At 33.0% G+C, this 8622-nt stretch overlaps 1 long non-coding RNA gene across 1 annotated transcript; it reads left to right on the top strand.

Annotated features, from left to right (window-relative positions):
- The first annotated feature begins 3926 nt into the window (after nucleotides 1–3926).
- LOC149784068 (uncharacterized) lies at nucleotides 3927–8028 on the top strand. Its single transcript, XR_016414095.1, has 4 exons — nucleotides 3927–4011; nucleotides 5224–5309; nucleotides 6962–7056; nucleotides 7783–8028. It is a non-coding gene; the product is annotated as an uncharacterized LOC149784068 (long non-coding RNA).
- Nucleotides 8029–8622: the final 594 nt, after the last annotated feature.

Raw genomic sequence — 8622 nt, 5'->3', positions numbered from 1 at the left:
TTTGATATTGTATGACAAGTGTAGATACAATATTGTGAAAATAAAAATTAGGTAGATAGCACACCTTCATAAAATAACAAAATGACTTAGTAAATAGCCGTCATAAATCGCAAGGTCGTTTGAGGGTCAACAGCTTATTGTCTGATCGGATTAAGTCCGCGAAGGCCATGAGGTTATATAGAGGTTTTATTTGAAAGATTAGTTGAAGTCAACTATCAACAATAGTTACACTTATTAGAACAGGTTTACAAGTTCACAATTTGGGGGAAAGCGATATATCAGATGAGAAAATGAACAGATGAAGAGGACAATTATTGCAACATTTCTTTTGAATGCTCGAAGTTATCAATTTGGATGAATTATGATGACATGTTAGGCCTGATAATAGGTATATATTACTGAGAATATAATGATCATCTTATAAACATTAGATATGCTGAAATTTTACTCAGTCCTCTCCAGGATTTTCACCCGTCAAAGAGAGATTACACACTTTACATGTGGTATGTCACATCACCAGGTGACTCAATGGTCTAAAGCACTAAAAGGTACAGATGACTGGCGTCTCATCTTAGTGTGTCTCGGATTCGGCTAATGTGGTTATGTGAGAAAGCTTGCCAGTAGCTTCTCGTCGGTCGGTGGTTCTTTCCGGGGTTTTTCCGGGTTCTTCCTTAACCATTATCACTGGCCGCCATGTATAGCCTATCTTGTGCTGAAAAAATGGCGTTAAACCCTACAACATCATCTCAGTCTAAATGGGTTGCATTAAGGCTAGGCAAATGTGGGTACGTGAGAAAATATGTCAGTAGTTTTCCGTGGGTCTCTGGTTCTTCTCAGGATTTTATCGTATCTGCACTTAAACGTTTTAGCAAATACTGGCATGAAATGGAACGAAAGCAAAATATTTCTAGACAATATTTTCTAACATTTGGTAATCGTTTGGCATAACAAATATAATGTGTAAATATGGCGCAAATAATTGTCAAAACTTTAAAATGTCTGCTAGTGTAAATGGTGATTTTATTAATTGTGTCCAAACTATGTATATGTTTGCAATATTAAATATGTAAACACAAAATAATAAGACGTATTCAGACTCTGAACAGTTTCATCATACCTTTCAGTTTTCACTCAATTTTGAGTTTTTTAACGTTTAGATTGTAATTATGTTTAATGAACAAGATAGGTACAAATCTATGAACGATATGATAACGAGTATGCTTTTGTGCGAATTAAATTTTACCTATGTTATACCTCCTGACCTATGAGGGCCTACAATAAATGTCTAGAACTTGTTGTTCGACAGACTTGTCAAAACAATCGTCAATTTTAAAGACATACGTTACTTATGCTTGTATAATTTACCATAATTACTTTATGAAAGATAGCAAACATTTATTTCCAAAGGCTCTTTCAACTTTTGGATGAAAAGAAGAAAGACACTGAGATCGTACCAAGCTGATATCCAACAAAGAAAACCATTACCACAGCACAAGGTTGAAGGTGAAAAAGATAAGCATTATTGAATTTCGATGATGATCTGTTAAAATAAGGACTCGACTCTTCTATCGTTGATATATAACCAAGGTAACAGTTCATGTCTCTTAAAGTGTATGTGTAAGCAAAATACAATTTAAGTAATATTTTTGTAAGCCATGAAGCGCTATTGATATATGACAAAGGATAATGCCGGATGAAATGAAATGACGCATTATATAAGCTCTTGTATAACTTGTTATCAACTCTGCTATGAAATATAGACGATCATCATGTGATTAATTAAATGCTGTATTGCTCATGAATGTATAAAAATAGTAGTGGTCTTCTATAGAATTTCTTCGTTTGAAAGTCCAATAAGCAATATGTGCAATCGCATTGTAGTTTTGAATCAATAAAGCTGCGATCTCAACCCACAATGGTCTTTAAGTTGGGAACCATTTAGCTCAAGCTTGAAATATCATATTGTCGTCAGAATGGCATGCGTGGTTTGCTTAGTGATATATGTATAGTGCTCCATATTCCACATACACATAGTCAGGAGCACACTATAATCTAATCGCTGTCAAGGTTCAATATTTTATGATGCTTCATGGGGTGGTCCTCATACATATCAATACAATGAAATGGTTAATTTATAATTCGTCAAAGAGCCGGAGAGTTTTCGACATCAATATACTCCTTCCGTTATTTAAGCTGCTCTCACCCTTTCTATATACACCAGACAGAACGGAAAGTGCTCTCCCTGGATTCCAGAAAGCTTGGGAATAATAGGTAGAACTAATATATAAAACAACTAATACTATCAAATAGGTTAGGAAATGATTTATTCCTACTCAATGGAGATTAAAACACAGGTCATCGGGTAACCGGAACCAATTGCCTTGCCTGCACACACGAACCCATATTCCGACGCATTCAACATATAACTATCTAAGGTTTGGTGATATGTTCTTGGGCGTGTTGGAATATGGACTCATATGTGCAGGCAAGGCGATCGCTCCAGTATATATATATATATATATATATATATATATATATATATATATATATATATATATATATATATATATATATATATATATATATATATATATATTTGAAAACAAACACCCAACCCAACTCAACATCATTTTTATGACAAGAACATACTGCCCACATATCATGTGCCGTAAAAATGGGAAAAAAGTACACCTGCTAAGATTCATCAATGTGAACTGCAATTTCAATAATTTCAACAATTACAAGTTGCAGCAATGAAAATTATTTTAACTGAGTAATAATTGGCTTCACATATCAGGTCTGACTACTTATGAACTCTCCTGGATAGAAAGATAAAACTCCACTTACATGGTTGAGAACTGAAGCTTTAAGTATGACTTAATAATAGACAACTAGCATAGCTTATCAGATCACTATGGAATATTTACAATAAAACGAGTTTTTCCTGGATAAAATACAATTCTCATAGATTTCGCCATTGTATAGTCATGCTTCAACAGGGGAAGGGTAGCTGAAACAATAATTAGAATGGGAAATTCAACCGATCAATTTTAAGTTTATAAACCTGCCATTCATTTAAATAAGAACATTTCTTCAGAAAATTTGCATGTGTCCTGTTTGAATTTTTCAGACTCTCATTTCATATTTTAAGTGGCAGATGGGGATAGTGTGGGTAGACCAACGTTTTTGAACAAACCATTCAGTCATCTACGTCATTACATTCTTTCTTTACGTGACGTTGTTAATATTTGTATAACTATGTATGCACTACATATAGTAAATTCACCAAGCTGTGTCACGGTCAAAGGTTACTCGTTCAGTTTGTTTATCTTACCTTTGTTGTGTTATTTGAATCATGGACATACGAAAGTAATACGAGTTCGAAAGTTCACATTAACAACTTGATATTAGTGTTACCTAAGACATGTAAGTCCAAAATGGGTATATAACCAGTCATCGACATTCAAATCAGACATTTTAACGTGCCAAGATTGGACGGCTTTATAAGAAGGTAAGGTTGCTTTCTGTTAACATATACGTCTGATACTGTTGTAGCAGTGCTAGTAGTCATCGACATTCAAATCAAGACATTTTAACGTGCCAAGATTGGACGGCTTTATACAAAGGTAAGGTTTGTCTCTGTCTCCATATATGTCTGATTATTTTGTAGCAGTGTTAGTAGTAATAGCAATAGCAGTATCGGTCGTAAATTTGATTGTACATCAACACGCTGCATTGCCATTTGACTGTTTAGCAAATATTCCGCTAATTTAATATTAAGGCTATTCTCTCGATTTTTTAACATATCAAAAAGATAATGTTTGGTTTATTTCGTGATTGTTTAAATGGTCTATCACTTTAATGTAACATGGATCAACAATAAATTGTGTCGCTATTTACAAAATGTCTCTTTTCGTTCCAGACAATGAAGACCTTTGCATATACCATCGTTTTCGTATTCGCTATAGTGGGTTATAACACTTTGTATGTTGATGCAAATTGTCAGACAAGGTAATCATGCTTAGTTATTGAATGTCTTTCCGTATTATCATCCATTCCTTTCTTAATATATCCATCCATTGATGCCTAGTTGTTTCACATATGCACTTATATACCAACCAATGAAAGTATGTATATCCCTTGAAGGAGTAAGTTACATATCAGTTGTTGCAATTTTTGTCACATGCAAAATAAGCTATGTTTAAGAAGACACAGGATCCTAAAGGCACACACGATGTTCTTGTTGATAATCTACAACCCAAATTCTTGGAGGCTCATTTCATATTGTATTATTTCCTTGCAACCCCTTCGGTTTGTTAGCTGTAGTGGAGAGTGCAGTTTCATTTAATTATTATATTTGTTGCTTAATACACAGATTGATATTATAAATCGTTAGAACGTTTTCTGCACTGATTTGCAAGCAACGATTATCACACGATCTATCTTATCATGATTCACAGGCAGACTACTGCACGTGTGGCTAGCTGCAGTGTACTTTTATATTCCTTTCCGCGATGCACAAAAACATCAAAGAAAATAAAGCCAACAAGAGTCTATTTCGTTTAAAACCAAAACATAATTTGAAAAGAGCCAAATCGTAATTTGTAACGAGCCAAATTTTAAGGATAGGAAAACACATCTGTAGTTAATGAGGCTTTATTCTCTGAAATAAAAGTAAATATATCAACTTGATGTCTACTAATTGTATTCTTCAGTATAGATATAAATAAAAATTAATGGGCATTTAAACATGCTGAACCATTTTCCATAGATAAGATCTCTAAAGAAGCCGTGAATTTAAGAATATTGTCTCGTAAAAACACAATATCGTATTGTCCATATTTAACAACAATCTATTCATCCGATTAATTAGGATGGTGATATCAACCGACATGCCCTTGCATCATCAATACAGTGTACGGATGGAAATGTATCAAACAATATTTATGAATATTTGACGCTGTATTTTTTCTAAATTAATTCATTGTTCAAAGTTAATAAAACTAGTACGATACATTTTAGATAAGAACATTAAAGATAAATTACATGTAATTTCTTTATGTTATATGCAGTGTTAATATAATTTGAAAACTAACAGTGCGAATTCTGTTTAGAAGAGATATGAGGGGAACGTCTGACGCTCATCGTTTTAGAAGAAAGAAAATTATTCCCATATCCCATTCATGGGGTACTCACATATCAATGTGTGCTTTTTTATTGCAGTGGATGTGATTGTGGCTTATTCTGCGTTGATGCCAACAATCAGTGGTGCAACATGAAGAGTACCGCATATTGCGAATGCAAGCAAGGTAATTGCGATTGTATTATAAGCAATATTATCTGAAATCGTTGATATTTCATTTTTAACTTTATTTTATTCAATATCATGTTGACAACCACATTGCTACCATCAACGAACCTTCGCCATTTTCAGCATTATCATCGCCATCATTATATCATTACTTCTCTCTGAGAAAATCATGACTATGCTGTTACTAATAGTATAACTGCTTCTGCTTCGACCGTTTGCCTTGATACCACTACTGCTACTGCTTTAACCTTTCCTCTTACTACACGTGCTAATACGACTGAATATGTTTGCACCACGCATGTAACTACAGCTAATATAACATCGAATCATAAGTCTGGATGACACTGTGTATATGCCTGAAATGGACATTAATTATAAGCTATAAGTAAACAAGGTTGTATTTTTATATATTTAATACCAGTAATAACAACCATGTTTGAAGGCATTTCAAAAATAAAAATAGGTTTACTCTCTATCATACGTACTTTAATTTAACGCACATACATATCAATGTATAATGGTCATAGTGCGACAGCCAGGAACTACTGCCAAAATGGAGAGGCCAAATGTTTAGATATTTACATTTTGTTTCCTATGTTCCCTTGAAGTGGGACCTATCGTATATGATCTTTGTATATGGTATGTATTTGACCCTCGATCGTCACATCTATTTTCGTCAACGAATATTAATTGACACATCCTGTTTTAGTTTATTTATCTTGATTTCATTTTGCAAATTTAGACATTATTAAGCCATTGGTCTAAACACATGATCGGTTTTACAAAATTAATCTTTAAAGCTAGAAATATGATGTGATACCTGTATTACATTAACTAGTTCATCTTAAGGATTCGTCCTAACAGGACCCATATCTGAGTCAGATTATTTATATGTTGTTATTTATATGTAGTTATTGAGATTATAAAATATCTTGTATAACGTTTATGTTAATGATTTAAAAATAACCAATAAAAATGACTGCTGGAAATTCTTCGTACTATCTGTCCACATGTTATTTTCTATAGGTAATTAGGTTCAAAGGCAAAACGTATAGTGGTCTAAATGAATATAATCACTCAATAAAGTCCGTGATCTTGAAAAGACAAACGAAAGGCAAACTAAATTTCCCAAATGATAAAAGTATCTAAGAAAATGGTTTCTGATTGACTGAGCTCATTGATGATACCTTTCTTTGCAGCTAACATTTTAAGGGTTTTCTCAACACTTTTAAGTAAAGGCAATTGCGACTCTATACAAAGATGATGACATTGGACAAAGGTTTTTTCATTTTTGTATGTCGTCGATACATGGTGTCATATCAGTATCATTTTCAATAATGCAGTTTATGAATGTGTCTCGATTGTCTGTGTTTCAAAGACATGTACCGGATTTCAGAAGGAGTTGTTCCAAATCGACATATATTTTACAAGTTGTGATAGACACTATGCCAGGATTTCCTTCAGAAAAATGGAATAACGTGGTATCTCGTTATTGTCGAAGTCCCATAGAACGTCATGGACATACGTTCGATTTGACGAATTAGATGAAACAAGATATGTTTACTGCAACTGCTACTACAAATAATGATGCTGCTGCTATACAAATTTTTGTACTATTACTAATAATGATAATCATTATATTCTTCATAGGATGTATGTGGTTTGAGCATTTGATACCACTTGACACAAGAGAGCGTGTACATTGCAACGACTGTCAGTGTGGCGCATGGTCATCGGTTCCAAGGGTTAGTATTATTTTTTTAAAGCATAGTATTTACAGTTTACTGCAAACAACTGCGTTAACAAATTATGAAGTCAACAGAGTGTATCTCATTATGACGTATCACTTAGCATTGTGCCCTGGCTTAGCGGGCGAGTAATGCAGGATCATATGCAACTCACGTACATTGAAAATGGATGTTAAAATTGTCCACCATGCCTACCCGCCAATTTTGTTCTACATCCTAACCTGTTTTACTCATCCGTTCCATCAATATATATATATATATATTCACAGTGACCGGAAACAAAAAAATATCTACGATTCAACTTTCGTACAAATTTAATCTCCAAACGCATCACTAGCAATATATCTTTTATAAAAACATCGTTATCGTTCTGTCTCATGCATGTATGAATGTATGTATGTATGTATGTATGGATGGATGTATGGATGTATGTATGCATATATGTATGTAGGTATGTATGTATGTATGTATGTATGTATGTATGTATGTATGTATGTATGTATGTATGTTCAAAGTATTTCCTCTGAAGAAGTTATACAAAGTCAATTGTACTTTCTCTAATACATCTGACTTGCTCTCACAGTAGGAAGAATGTGTGCTTCTGCTAAACGTTATAAAATCTATTATTCAAAACTATTATGCAATATGAATGTAAAGTATATATTGTATCAAATTTCAAATTAATATGTTTCCAGTTAGTGTTATTTTTAATTCATTTTTCAGTGCAATAGAGCTTTGTCGTGCGGCATTGATAATTTGATAGAAGGAGAAGACTACCCTTCCACTAAACTATTGGATGAATGTGAAGAAAAATAAAATTGTATATCTAAACCTCTTATCAATATTTAACATGAAAATAATATCATTTAGTTATTTTAGTCACTATTTCTGAAACAAAAATCATATTGGCAGATCTATACCTCAGCATGAATAGTTTTTGGCATCTTGTTTGGAAGATCCATCTGTCAATAAAGGTCGCCTCAGTAATAGTTTGTTAGTTTGCTTTGTTTTGTTTCGTTTCTTTTATTTCTTTCATTTCGGGATGTTCTATTCATATTTCCTCTCCCGAAAATATTTCGATGACAATAATTAATTCATTTATTGATGAGATTGTTTAGAATAATAATCCTCTTACAGGAGTTAGCGTTGTTCTCAAGAGAAGAAAACGTTCGGTTTAATTGGTAATTACTTCACAGTGTCATATAATAATTTTTAAATGCAGAATTAACATTTCATGATAATAACTAGAATACAAAACTAAACGACATGATGTGTTTCAATGAAATATATAATGTAATTACCAAGTCAATGATTTTTTCGAGTGGGCTTCAATGAAAGTCGGATTGATTAATATCCGGAATGGAGCTTAATATAAAGTTAATAATAAGATAAAACTAACGTAACAGGATTAGTGTATTTACTCGTTGCCTCTATAAAGCGCCTAAAAGCACATTTGCTTACAACAATGGTCTCCTGGGATCTATACTAGTAGCCAAAACCTTATCTATCTCACAATATGTAATATATATTTAGAAAGTAATGAGAATTGTATGACTATACAAG

This window comes from Sinohyriopsis cumingii, chromosome 14, assembly GCF_028554795.1.
Source record: "Sinohyriopsis cumingii isolate HCF-2022 chromosome 14, ASM2855479v2, whole genome shotgun sequence".
NCBI classification, from domain to species: Eukaryota; Metazoa; Mollusca; class Bivalvia; order Unionida; family Unionidae; genus Sinohyriopsis; species Sinohyriopsis cumingii.
This window is presented reverse-complemented; position numbering and strand designations above follow the sequence as displayed.